We start from the raw sequence: 14,193 nt of genomic DNA on the forward strand, positions 1-14,193 counted from the left end.
GGCTATTATCCTCTGGTCCCCAAAGCTCATTTACCGCGCGTCTGCCGAAAGCCGGCGGAGGGAGGTGTCCCTCCCCTGGGACTCGCCAGGAGATAAAAACCCGCGCACGCTATCGTGAGCGGCCCACGGCCTGGAGCGCGCGCCGGCGCAGCAGCTGATGTCCCCATTTGGGTTTGCTCAACCATTCATTGAACAACTGTGTGCCAAGAGCCTGCTCTCTGCTAGACCTGTTCTAGCCCCTACTTCCCTCCCCAGCCCCGGGGGTTCTGCATGGGACAGGACAGCAGAAGCCACTGCCCTCTGGGGATTCAGGCATTCTGGGAGAAGGAGGGGGGAGAAGATAATAAACAAGATAACTGGGACTGTCTTAAGTACTGTGCAGGGAATTAAGACAGCTGCTGTCACAAAAAGTGATCATCAGTTGCCTTAGATCTCCCGGTCAGGGAGAGACTTAGGACGACTATAGAAGCTTAGATCTGGGCGATGAGGAAGAAGGAAGGGGGAAGGGCGTCCTAGGTGGAGGGAATAGCTGGGGCAGAGACCCTAGAATTGCCCTGAGTGAGAGATGCTCTCAGGGGTGAGAGGGCCAGATCATGCAGGGTCTAAAGCAGCTGGGAAAGCCAAGGGGATACTATTCAGTAGGGAAGTAGAATGACCTGGCTTACCTTTTAAGAGGCTCTGTCTGGCACCTGTGTGAAAAAGAGATGGGGTCCATACAGAGAGGTCCAGATTCAGTACCAGGTCCCCTACCTACCTACCTACCCCCTTTTCCAGGTAGATGGTCAGGAGAGGGTGATGGAGAGAGGCCAGGCTAGGCAAAGTGCTTCCAAGGTTATACCCTGGTGTTGAGGTTCCCCAGACTCAGCACACATGAGTCAGTGCTGAATAGAGGGTGTCCTTCCTGCTGGAGCACTGTGCTCTGCCTGTCCAGCCCAGCCCAGCCCAGCCCAGTTTGCGTTTAGAGAAGGAGAGGGTTTCATACTGTGCCTGAGGAAGCTGCAGATATGTTTTAACCCCCAGAAAGCCAATATTAACCAGCTGCCCAGAGGCTTACCCAGAGCTAAGTCTATTACAGGCAATTGTTCCCAGGAGGGCTGGTCACAGGACACACTACAGGACACCCTAACTCACCAGGGAAGTTGCTGAGATGATTCTCTGCTTTGTGCTATCCTCTCCCATGGCCTGCACCCTGATCTTCCAAGTCCACAGCTTCAGCTGAGACCAAATGCAGCCTTTACCTAAATGGGTTATCACCTGCAGAGTGCTCAGACAGGAGTGCCCCATCCAAGAGCCTCCAGGACTTTGCTAACATCCTCCCTGAAGAGCCAAGACAAGGTGCTAGAGGTGGGGTTCTTGTGTGGCTTGAGGAAGGACATGGTTGGGCAGAAGAGGACAAGATGGCAGGAGTGAGAGGGCCCAAGGCTGAAACAGGGTTCTAAAGCAAGAGGGACTTCCAGGGCAGAGCCCCCTCCCTGAGGGTCCTGGATGCTGGGGTCCAACCAGAGGCATATGCCCCCCATAACATTCCAACAGAACCAACATGGTGAAATGCCAAGAGAGCTTCTTTTAGCTTTTAGTCACAAGATCTATGCTTTGTCATGCAAAGTAAAATCAAACCCTGGAGCTCCAACAGTCCTTGAGCTGCTCAGTGAAAGTTGAGAGCCTTTAGAACAGAGCTTGCTCTGCCACCATCCCTGGCACGTAGGTGTCAGGTCTGAGCCACACAGTGTTTTTAAGAGGTGGCTGGGGTTGAGAACCCCCACCATGCTAACACATGGTAGATAAAATACTCCAAAATGCAGGGTCAGCGGGAGAAATGGTAATCAGAGAAAGCCAGGAAGGCAGGTGATACAGCACCTCCAGACAGAGCTCAGTAATGGAGTGTCCTTGTTTCCACGTGTGGGAGGGGAAAGGGCAAGAGCTGCAACTGGAGGTCTGTAGGAGTGAACACTCATTCACCCCACAGTTGGCTGGAGTCACGGATTTTGTAGGGAGGTAGTGGGGCTGAAGTCCAGAAAGCCTCCTATGCTGGTAAAGTACCTCAGGTCTAACCAGAAGGCCCAGAAGAGAGACCTGGCCAGACTTAGGTTTGATTAGAGAGTCAGAGCCTGGAGGCATTAGGGGATGTGCAGCTGAGAGGCAGAGAGACATCAAGGAGCCTCTGAGGTCAGATGAGTCAGGCTGGAGCAGCCTGGGAGTGGAGATAAAAGAATGGATTGGAGGTGCTGGCCTCTACACCCCTCCTTGACCCTCAATTCAAAGCTGGAGCCACCAAAATTCTCTACCACCCTTCTGAGCTCTTCACAGGACTAACTCTCACCTTGATACACTTATTTTCATAATGGATTAGTTAATAAGCAGGGAGTAGGGAACCCACCACCCAGCTGAAGGAATCCACCCCAGCCCTCCCCCTCCCCCTCCCAGAACAGCCAGGGCTCTGAATGTTGTGCGATGATGCACTTGCCCCAGGCTTACCGCAGTCCCCCTGTGACACAGTGCTGGATGTTTGCATGCTTTTGAAATTTATTTAAGTGACATTACACTTGCAGCCTGCCACTTCCACTCATTATTATGATGGCATATGTAGCTTAGAATATTCCTTCTCACAGCTGTATACCAAGTTGCTCAACCTCGGCTCAGTTGATATTTTAAAAATTTTTCAAATTAAAAATTTATTTTAGTTGTAGATGGACACAATACCTTTATTTTATTCGTTTATTTTTTTAATGTGGTGCTGAGGATCAAACCCAGTGCCTCACATATGCTAGGCAAGTGCTCCACCACTGAGCTACAACCCCAGCCCCTCAGTTGACATTTTGGACCCAATAGATCTTTAATTAGTGGAGGGGAGTTGGGGGGCAGGTGCTGTCCTAAGCATTGTAGAATGTTTACCAACATTTACCCATTGGATGGAAGTAGCACCCCTTCACCCACTTTTAAAAAACAAAAACTGAGCCATACATGGTGGTGCACACCTGTAATCCCAGCAACTCAGAGGCTGAGGCAGGAGGATCTCAATTCGAAACCAGCCTGGGCAACTCAGTGAGACCCTGTCTCAAAAAATAAAAAGGGCCGAGGATGTATTCAGTGATAGAGCATTGCCTAGCATGCGGAAGGTTGTGGGTTCAGTCCCCAGTACCAAAAAAGAAAAAAAAAAAATCTTCAGATTACTGAATGGCCTCCAGGGGCAAACTTGCCACTGGTCAAATAAAGCTGCGATCTAGTATCCGTTGCATGCACCTGTCTTTACAGCCTACTCTCCTGTTGAAGGTCATTCATTTCTAGTGCTGCTGTGGATAGTCTTGTACATGCATCCTGATGCACATGAGCGTGAACTTGGCTCAGGCCTGGACCCAGACAGAATGGCTGAGTCAGTCCTGTGGTGCACACACTTCAGCTGGACCAAAGGATGCACTGGTCTGCTTTCCAAATAAGTGCTAACTTACACTCCTGCCCCCAAGGTCCAGGCTGTGCCTTACCTGTCCTTGCTAACTGACCATTTGTCAACACTGGTAGGCTAGACCTCCTCCTTCCTGCTCCACATTCTGCTCTCTCTGTCTCTCTCCTCTCAGCTCTCGGCAGAAGAGAAGCCCACTCCAACTTCATACTCAAGGGACCCAGTGTACTAAGGGAAGGGAGAGGAGAAGAAACAGGTTTACCCACTTGTGATTTATTTGAAATGTTTGTATTTATCAAATTGATGTTTTCATGCTTGCACTAATATAATGCAACGTGATTATGCTGCTTGTAAGATAATTACAGGGTTTACTTAGGCGATAAGTCCCGGGCCCCAGACACACAGTCTTTGAGCCCAGCTGTGTATCTCTGTGACTGTCAGCAGCTGCACCTTCTGCATCAGGCACCTCTAGGCCACGCCCAGCCAGCCCCACAGCCTCTGGTGTTCCCTGCATGCCAGGCCTCAGGGCTGCCCTGGGCCCAGGGTCCACAGCCAGCAGTGCCACCCCACAGCCCAGCTTGCCCACTGCAGAGATCTGAGACCAATCTCCTCTGGTGCCTGAATATTTCATGCAGTGAGGGTGGAATGAAAGTCGCAAAGACCTTAATTGTTAATGTGGCTTCTGCTGGAGGCAGGCCCAGCCCTACTGGCCCCCTCCTGTTGGACCTAACAACAGTGGCAACAGTAATTCCTAATGTCCCCCAGGCCTTATCATGACCTGTGCTGGATGAGGCTGGGCAAAAACAAAGTGGTCCCCTGGCCCCCAGCTGGCTGGAGAGAAGTGGTGGCATAAGTAATGGAAGCAGACCATTAGGTCCACTGCTTTGCCCACCACTGTCCCCCGGTGCCCATTTGGCACAGAGCCCAGGAAAGTCATTAAATGTTTGTTGAATGAATGAGTGATGGGGAGTGAGCTGGGTGGAGGAGGAAAGGCCTGGACTTAAGGTCCATGCCTCTGATGTGATAACAGCGGGTGGCCCCAGGCAGGCAGTCCTACCTTCTCCCCTGGGCGCTAGGTCTGTTTCTGAAAATGAAACCACTTCTACCTCCCAAAGAGTGGGAGACAACCACAGGCACAAGGCAGGCTCCAAACCTAGCCATGCAGTGAGGCAAGTGGGTGCTGCTCTCCTGGGGAGGGGGCTGGGAGGCCTGTGGGTGCTCGGTGCCTGGGCTGCAAATAGTATTCTTAAGCCTCTGAAAGTTTCTGCATGAGCCGGGCCTTCTCTCAAGAGCAGGCTCCCCGCAGCGGAGCCCCAACACCAGCCTCCCATAACGCCAGCCGCATCTCCACCTTAGCACCCTGTGAGCAACCAGGGTCCTCAGGACACAGCTGGCTGGGCTTTCGAAATGGGGTGGTGGGTCAGCCCCGTGGTCTCAGCCCTGGCCGCTCATGAGGTTCACCTGAAAGATTATAAAATGCAGCTGTTCAGACCCCACCCTGACCAATCCCACCAGAATCTCTGGGGATGGGGAGTCCAGCACCCGGGGCCAGGAAGCTCTGGCCAGGTGAGCCTTTCACTGGCATCAGCTGAGCTGGGAGGAGACGCCCCATTTGGGGGGGATGTACCCTTTCCGAAGTGTCTGGATTTAGAGCTCTTTCTCTAACAGAATCCAAATTTCCCTAAATAATCCTGACATGTGCCGCCTGGGACATGTACAGTAGGGACATGTACAGTAGCTGGTAGTAGGGAAGGGGACTAGGGTCGTGGAGTCTGGGATGGTGTTCACTTAACACCCCATATCTAATAGGGCAAAATGAAGAGAGGAAAGTAATAAAGACGTAACACCGAAAACTCTCAGGGACTCATGGTCACAGGCCTCTCAAGGGAAAGGAACATCACCGAAGTGCAAAAAGACCATATTGGGCACATGATGGCAACGTTTCAGAATGCCATTGTGAGGAAATTCTAAAACCTCCAGAGAGGGAGAGTCACACACAAAAGATCAGAAACCAGCCCAGTATTGATTCTCCACAGCAGCTCCAGAAGGTGGAAGGTTCCAGACACCCTTTCTCTAAAATTAGAAATTAATCCAATAGAGGAAATTTAAGAAACCAGATCCCAGGATGAGAGGGCCCTGTAGCCAGAAGCAGCCAGGGCAGGTGTGACCCAGGCTCCAGGAGGAGCTGCCTGAGGGAGAACCCAGGGATAGATTCCCTGGGGCTTCTGCTGCTGTCCAGAGAGGAATGTTTCCACTATATCAGAGAATTTGGTGATGAATCCAAAGAAAACCAAATAAGTCCAAACAAGAAGGTAATTACCAATCTCTAGGGAAACTCAGAAGTCACCCAAGGCCTGAAATGCAGTCATGGCTCAATTGGCCATAAAGTTTATATGGTACCTGTAAACAGTGATGACTTCACCCAAAACTGATAGTCACACTGAGAGGGTGCGGAGGGGAGGGGATGGTAAGGAAGGAGAAAGAGTGGGCAAAACCCTCCTCTTCCACAATAGAAAGGCTGACATTGAAGGAGCAATAAGGAGTAGCACAAGTGTATTGTTTTCAAATATGGAGTCAAGTTCAGAAGAATCCAAAGAAATCACTTCCAGGGAGCTGGGGTTGTGGCTCATCGGTAGAGCACTCGCCTCTTATGTGTGAGACCCTGGGTTCCATCCTCAACACCACATAAAAATAAATAAACAAAATAAAAATATTGTGCCCATATATAACTAAAAAAAATTTTAGAAAAAAGAAAAAAAAATCACTTCCAGGAAGCAGACACCAGGCTGGAAGGAGATCAGATGGGGCAAATTTTTTGTTTTTTTTTTTTTTAAAAAGGCTTATAATTTGATTTCGCAACTCGGTGCACATGTTTGGGGTTTTTTTGTTTTGTTTTGTTTTGGTCATTTTTAATTTTTAACCCTGGCATTGCCTGCGATTCCAGCTACTCAGAGGCTGAGGCAGGAGGATCGCAAATTTGAGGTCAGCCTGGCAACTTAGAGGGATCCTATCTCAAAATAACAATAAAAAGGACTCGGGGATAATGGGCTAGTAACTCAATGGTCGACCACTGCTGGGTTCTATCCCTGGGACTATTAAAAAGCAAAACAGGAAACCTGATATTGACTTCTCATTGTCAACCCTGGAAGCTAGAAGATCACAGCGCAATCAGTTGCCTTAAAAATGGAAGGGAAAAGAATGTCCTGCCTGGATTGTATGCTTATGGAATGGACCAGCCAAGTATGAGACTGGAATACAAACATGTTCAGAAATGTAAGGTCTCAAACAAAACCAAACAAATCACCAGCACCCCTTCCAGGAAGCTTGTGGAGCACACACCTCCTGGGAGTTGAGAACCACCAGGCAGCCGAGCCATCCATCGCCCAGGAAGGAGGGTCCTTCCCAGCGCCACAGAGAATCGGCCCCAGAAGTTGGAGCGCTTTGCCAGGAAGGCCCAGGGCGAAAGGGACTCTGTCACATAGCGCAATGCCAGGACACTTGACAGTAGCACCAGGTTTAGAGTAGATGGAATGAAAAATTAGAGGGATCCTATCTCAAAATACCTTGCCAGTTTAAAAAAAATGCATTAACTCCAGAGCATAAGCAAGTGAATTTGAAGGGGAAACTGTCATCAACCACTTCATGACCTCCACAGAAGAACATTTACCTAATCATCACAAAACCCTTGACCAGCTGTTGCCTAAGACTGGGATAAAGCCCTCTGGTGCTGGTGGGGAGCGAGGCTGGGGAGGTGGGAGTAGTGGGCTTAGGAGGGCTGAAGCCTCTTCTGCAGGACAGGAAGGCCGCAGAAATATCTGGCATCGAAACATCAAGAAATAAACATATAAACATCTTACTTGGAGCCTAAAACCAGAGAGAACAACCAAACGCTGACACCGGTTCCCTGGGCAGTGGGAAAAGGCAGGAAGGGACATTTGATTTCCTCATGGACATTCTAGTGCTATTTGATTTTTTTAAAAACTTAAGCACATGCATTATTTTGTTTACCATAAAAATATAATTTATTTAAACAATAATAAAACCTAGCTCTTCAGAGTGGCATGTGAAACAAGTGAGAAGGACCAGGAATATTCCCTGATACCCCCAGGCCCCAGGACTCCCTGCTGGAGGGTGACCCCATCAGGTCAGCCCCTCATTCCTTGGTGAATTCCAGGTACCAAAGCTGTCTCCTGCACCCATCCCCCCATGGGCCTGTAACCAGTGGGCAAGAATGGTGCCCGTTTTACCTTCTGAGGTTGGGACTCAGGCCTGTATGGTCCCTCTGGTGGCAGGTGCACATTCTGTGAAGGTGGATAGAGGGTCCACCCATGAGCAAGGCCACAGCTGGCATGTCAGAGCTGAGGTCTGCCTCTTCAGAGGCTCTCAGCTGGCGGGGGCTGCCAACCCTTCATTTCAGTTTCTCTTCCATATGTTTAGTCCCATCTTCTCCAATCAGGTTAGGGTGCCCAGTGGAGGGGGTCCCACTAGCTGCTGAAGACGAAGGGCGGGCACCTGTGGGGCTACATGAAGATGTGGCACCCTGGGAACCCCCACGCTTTATCCTGGGAAACTGAGAGAGAAGAGGATGCTCTGCCCGGTGGACATGTGGAAGTTCCATCTAGGGCTGAGAAGGACCCCCTGGTCCACCTCCTCCAGTGAACTCGCGGAGATGCTGAATTAGGAAGGGACCCACTGGAGGAATTGAAGGCCCAGCTCCTTTCTGGGCTCTGCGTTTCCATCTTCTCTGATGGCTGCCAGGGGAGGGCGTGGGATGGGGCTTTGAAATCCCTCCTGTGGCCTGGTATTTTCCAAGCCTTCACCTCCAGCCCAGCACGTACAAGCCCCCATTTTCCTTGGCCTCACCCACTCAGCCAAAACCCCAGGGCTCCAGCCATGTCTTGGCCTAGCCTTTCCCTCTTTCCAGAAGCTTCTCTGGAACTCAGCTTAGCTGCTTCCTTCAGGTGCCTCCTCTTCATGGGGCTCCTCCCAGGGCCTGGGCCAGCACGGATGCAGAGCAGCCTTCCGGAGCCTCCTGGACATTGGGCATCTGGTGTCCTTAAAGCAGCCTTGTAGCCCAGGGGTGGGGGAGGGAGAAGAGAGAAGGCACCCAGTCCATAAGGGCCTCGCCTTGCCAGGCACCAGGCCAAGCCCCCGTCCACCATCCCACCGATGCCCCCAGCACCCCAGGTGCCAGCCCTGGTACTAGGTCCCTTTGACAGATGCCATGACTAACACATCCTTGTGTACCTGCCTGATGATGAGGATCAGACAGGAGCTTGTCAGCCAGGTCCCCATGTGGATTGGTCTGTGTACCAGTGTGGGCTGGGGAGGGCGGTGCCAGGCTGGGGTGTGGCAACACAGGGTGAGGAGGCCAGACCCCCACACCCAGCCTGTGCTCCTCATGAGCCTGATTTCTGCTGAGGTCTCGTCTGCTCCCCTGCTGCTGGGCACCAGGGCGGTTTCCAGGGCTGGACTATAATAAACAGCTCCCAGGGGACGTGCTTATGCACTGCTTTGTTTTCCTGTTGGATTGTTTCCTCGGACAAGTTCCCAGAAGTGCATTCCTGAGTGGAAGGACTTCGGCTTTCCTGCTCCCAGTCCGAATCTGGCCCCAGGATGAGGATCCGGCCTTTCTCCTAGTTTGAGGAGCTGCAGCCGGCAAATCCCGCCTGGCACTTCCGGAGGAAAATGACAGATCTGGCCCTTCCTGTAGAAGCTAATTACCAGCTCAGTGCATCCCCGGTTGTCAGAGCTCTGAGGGCCCAGGTTACTCTGTGCCATCCTTCTGGGGCCCACCCAGACTGCTCAGCCAGCCCTTCGAGGAGGTCACAGGAAGCCAGAAAACCATCCCTGGGCTCCCCGGGGGAGGCAGGTCTGTGAGCAGCTTTGGAAAAGGCCAGAAAGAAGGCTTGAAACCCAGGGGCAGATAATCCCCCGTCCTTTCAGACAACAAAGGGCTCCTGGCCCCGCCCCTGACCCAGAACAGGAGTGGCTGGCTGAGGGTCAAGGAGGCCCTGGTGGGGCCCAGACCTCTCCCAGGGTATGCCGCCCACCCCACCCAGCACCAGGTCAGGGTCCCTGCCTGGATCCAGGGCTGAGAGACCTAGGGTTGGCCACTCACAGCCGTCCCTGTCCTTGGGTGATCACCACAGCAGGCAGGGAAGAGGTCCCCAAGGGAGCAGTGGGGGAAGGCAGAGTAGGGGGAGCTGTGGAAGTCCCCTTGGCAGGCACCAGCCTCCAGCTCCCACAGGAGGCCAGGCCTCAGCATCCAGGGCCCTGAGCAGCCGCCTGAGCCCCAGGGCGTCTCCCTCCAGCTGCAGAAGGTGGATGGTGGTGGGGGCCACCCCTCCAGGGCCTATCTGTGGGCACTGCGGAACTTCCCCTCTGGGAGCACCCTCTGGTGGAGGGTGACTGAGAGGCCAGCCCCCCGGGGCTCAGTGGGTCCCTGGCATGCGTTCCCCAGGAGACAGTTTTCTGAGAGAGGGGCCAGTGTCTGCCCTGCTTCACGCTCAAGGAAATCAGTTCCCTGTCCCTGGAGGCGGACAAGTAGAGGTAGTATGACCACCTCACAAGGGGCAGGGAGGCCATCTGTGAGAGAAGGTCTGTGGCTCAGCACCCACCTACCCCACCACCCGCAGAACCTGCTCTGCTCTGTGTGCTTCCACCTTGCAGCCAAGGAAACTGAGGCCGGCCCCGAGGTCGACATTGCTGCCCCCTCAGGAGCCATTGCTGTTATTAAGTGCCTGCTGTGTGCCTGTCTTCCTGAGTCTCCCCTTGACCATTTCTACCAGCCATTGTCTATAGCCCACCCCACAGGAGCACACTAACCCCCATGCCCCACCCTGAGTTGGCCCTCTAGTCTCTGGGCAGCTAGAATGACCACTTGTGGGTGAGGCCCAGGGTTTTCAGTGGTGGCAGACCTAGCTGTTGTGGGTGGGCATGGGGACATCCAGGCATTGCTAGGCCCCTTCCTGGTGCAGGGACACTGGCTGCCTTGAGGAATGGCAGCCACTCAGGCCGTGACATCCAATGGTCCAGGGCCCACTGACCGTAGGTATTTTTAGAGCATTTCCTGTGGCCAGCCCAGGCAGGAAACAGGTCTCTCCATCTCAGCCTCAAGAAATTCACTTTTTAAAGACAATCTGGGGGCTGGGGTGGTGGCTCAGTGGGAGAGCACTTGCCTAGAATATGTGAGGAACTGGGTTTCATCCTCAGCACCACATAAACATAAATAAATGAAGTAAAGGTCCATTGACAACTAAGAAAAATATTTAAAAAATACTGATTTGGGAGGTGAAAATCCCTTGCCTATAACTTGGTTTGTGCCGTTGAAGGCAGGTCATTCTGGCTGTCCCTGTTGAAGTCCGTTCTGTTGGCTGCAGTCCCCTGTTCCACCTGCTGAGGACCCTGCGTGTGCTGTGCTCATGGGGTGTTGACACTGGCACATCTGACAAGCCCCCAGGGCTCCCTGCAGACCTGAGAGAAACAGACAGGGCTCTAGGCTGAGACCTGGGCCCATCCCTGGAGGTTTGCCCAGGTCTGCAAAGCATTGTTCCTGGGTCCCCTGTCCAGGGCGTTGTGGCCTCTCCTAATTATCCACCTTTTCCATTCTCCCCAAGGACTACGTGGCAAGCTTGTCCCCAGAGGACTACTATCAATCACTCCTCTGGGCCTTTGCCCACAGAGCGCACGCCCCGTCCTCCTCACTCATTTGACCCCGTGCCAGGACACAGGTGTGTGAAGTCCTTCCCCTTCCAGCCTGCTGGGCTCCCACAGGCCCCAGGTCCCTCCGTGACAGCACGGATGTGCTACACCAGGCTGGTTTGCTTACATAGCTGGTCACCATTCCATTTTTGGTTCTGGGGGCCCTGAGAGCCCAATCCAGGGTAAGGTCCCTGCAGAGCCAGCACTGTGCTGTTGGAAGAGCCCAGGATTGGGGTCAGCCAGGTTTGGGCAAACAGTTGAGCCCCTGGACCTTAGTTTCCTCATCTGTAAAGTGAGGATCACAGCCACTTAAATGGGGTAGTGGGGGGTCACTGGCCAGGTTCTCACAGGGCTCTGCGTGCCACGGGCTGAATGAGGGATGTTAGAGAAAACATATCGAATGACGCCTGTCAAAGCACAGTGAGGTCGGCTTCCTTCAGGACCTTGGCAGTAGGTACAGGACACTGTGAGGGATCCTGCAGTGGCGAAGAGAGCCGGCTTCAACTCCAAACACAGCATGGGCAAGTGGGAATTGATAGCCAGGGAGTAGGGGTCAGCAGATGGAAAATGACTGGAAGGTAATCAGGGGCCTCTGGCTACCTGACCTGACAGGGTTGTTGCTGAAGGCAGGCCAGGGTGGCCAGACACGGCCTGGCCTGGGGATGGTGGAGGATGAGGAACCCATCAGGTGGGAGGGTGATGGACTATGAGGATGGGTGGGGCTTCTTGCTAAGCTGATTTAGCAGGATGTTTTGCAAAAGCTGGATTTTAAAGAGGAAGTGCACAGATGGGTCTAGCAAAAGATTCAGAACCCTGATTAAAATGGGGCCAAGGCGGCTGGGGATATAGCTCAGTCGGTAGAGTGCTTGCCTCGCATGTACAAGTCCCTGGGTTCACTCTCCAGCACCACAATAAAATAAAATAAAATGTGGCCAAGCCAGGAGTGGTGAGGTATGCTTGTTATCCCAGCAATCTGGAGGCTGGGGGAGGAGGATCGGAAGTTCAAGGCCAGTCTTAGCAACTTAGTGAGGCACTAAGCAACTTAGCAAGACCCTGTCTCAAAAAGTTTTAAAAGGGCTGGGGTATGGCTCAATGGTTAAGTGCTCCTGGGTCTAACCCTGGTACCAAAACAAAAACAAAACCAAAAAGATTGGCCAAGGGGCTGGGATGTGGCTCAAGCGGTAGCGCGCTCGCCTGGCATGCGTGCGGCCCGGGTTCGATCCTCAGCACCACATACAAACAAAGATGTTGTGTCCGCCAAATACTAAAAAATAAATATTAAAAAAAAATTCTCTCTCTCTACCTCTATCTCTCTCACTCTCTCTTTAAAAAAAAAAAAAAAAAAAAAAAAAAAAAAAAAAAAAAAAAAGATTGGCCAAGCAAGAATCCTTGTCCATGAGCTATGGTCCTGTCCTCAGTCTGAAAGTCTAGCTGTGAGTAGAGAAGTAAGCACAGTGCCGTAAACAAGACCCGTGTGCTGTGAGAACTGCGGGGGCAGCATCGGAGGGCTGTTGGGGAAGGGGGTGGGCTGTGAGCTGCGCCTGAAGGGTGGGGAAAGGGCATCTGAGGGAGGACCGTGAGGGAATGTGCTGTTACCCACAGCTCTGCCAGCACTGGCTTTTATCATTTTAACGGTGTGTATGATTTAGTAGGGGTATGGTGGCTCCCAGCCTTATTGGGCATTTCTTTGACTACCCGTTGCCCTTTAAGGCTGAAAGAACCTCAGCTCTTCACAGTGTCAGTTCAGGGAACTTGTTGACCTTCAACTTGAGATTATGGAATGAGCTCAGCCGAGAAGAATTTGGGTGATTTGGAAGAAGTGTTGCATCTGAGATGAAGGTAGCCACCCTTAGAAGTCAGGCGGGGCAACATGGCCACTCCCTGGGGCTGCTCCTCAGGGGATTTGGGCACAGAGAGCTCCTCCCAGCTGCCCCTGGCCCCAGCACAGCCTAGAATTGCCACACTCATGGCCTTTCTAGAGACAAGGGCCTCTGTTAACATGTAAATATTTTGTCTGGGGCGGGGAACACTGTGCTTTATTATTAAGGGAAAGGAAGATGGAAACTTACTGTAAGTGAGGACCTACTGCGTGTCAAGCAGGAGACGGCACCTGTCCATCACCTCCAAATCCACAAGGCAGCTGGCAGGGCAGGGAGGAGAGGGTGGGAACTCAAAGGCTCTTATGCCAAGAGCTGGGCAGAGCCAGGGCTGGGACGGGAGCTGACTGTCCGCCCTGGCTCTGCCACAGTGCCGGTCTGGGCCGCTCCTCCTCCTTGGCCGTGGCTCCCTGGAGCCTAATGGGAGACAATACAAGGGTCTGGGTGCCCCACCTGGATTTGAGAGCAGCTCTTTCGGGGCCTTGGCCTCATCTGTGGATAGAGTGGCATTAATGCCTACCCAGGGCAACTTGCACATCGGTGACCAGCACCAGGCCAAGTCTGAGTGGTCCTGTCAGGTCACCCTGTTTAGGTGTTTGCAGCCCAGAGACACTCATGCCCCCTCTCCAATGGTCCACCAGGAGGGGAGCTGGCTTCTCCTCCTCCATGTCCCCATCCTGGGATCTCAGGGAAGAAGGCAGTTGGTGGCATAGTTGTTCATGAGGACTGGTGGCCTCTGCCAGTCCCCAGCTCCTTTGTCTTCCTCTTGCCCCAACCCTGGAACTCACCCCATTCCTAGCGAAACTCGGAATCCCTGCTTGAACCTCGGGCCAGAGGCGAACCCTCACCTGCTGCACGTCTCAGTCGCCCCATCTCTAAAGGGGGTGCCCGTCAGGTCCCATGATGACAGAGAGTAGTAAACCTGGTGAAATTGACCTGCCATGAGGAAGAGGCAGGTCAGCTGCTGGCCAGGTGCCATCGTCACAGGAGACAAAAGCTTGTCTGTCGAGGACAAGCAAGTGGCGTGGCTGTGGGAACATGTGATTGCAGGTCACCTGGGCTGCTGGGTGGCCCACTCCAATAGCACACGGCACTGTAGGGCTGCCCCCCTCCCCCCGGGGCAGCGCCTCGGGCCCGTCCAGCACTTGCTGTGGTCCAAGTGTGTGGTCCCTGGGTGGCCTGCTGCCTCTCAACAACCGAGACCCACTTTGAGGA

This window comes from Marmota monax, unplaced genomic scaffold (genome assembly GCF_021218885.2).
Source record: "Marmota monax isolate L192 unplaced genomic scaffold, Marmota_monax_Labrador192_F-V1.1 WCK01_AAM20220418_F8-fsc00183, whole genome shotgun sequence".
Taxonomy (NCBI): domain Eukaryota; kingdom Metazoa; phylum Chordata; class Mammalia; order Rodentia; family Sciuridae; genus Marmota; species Marmota monax.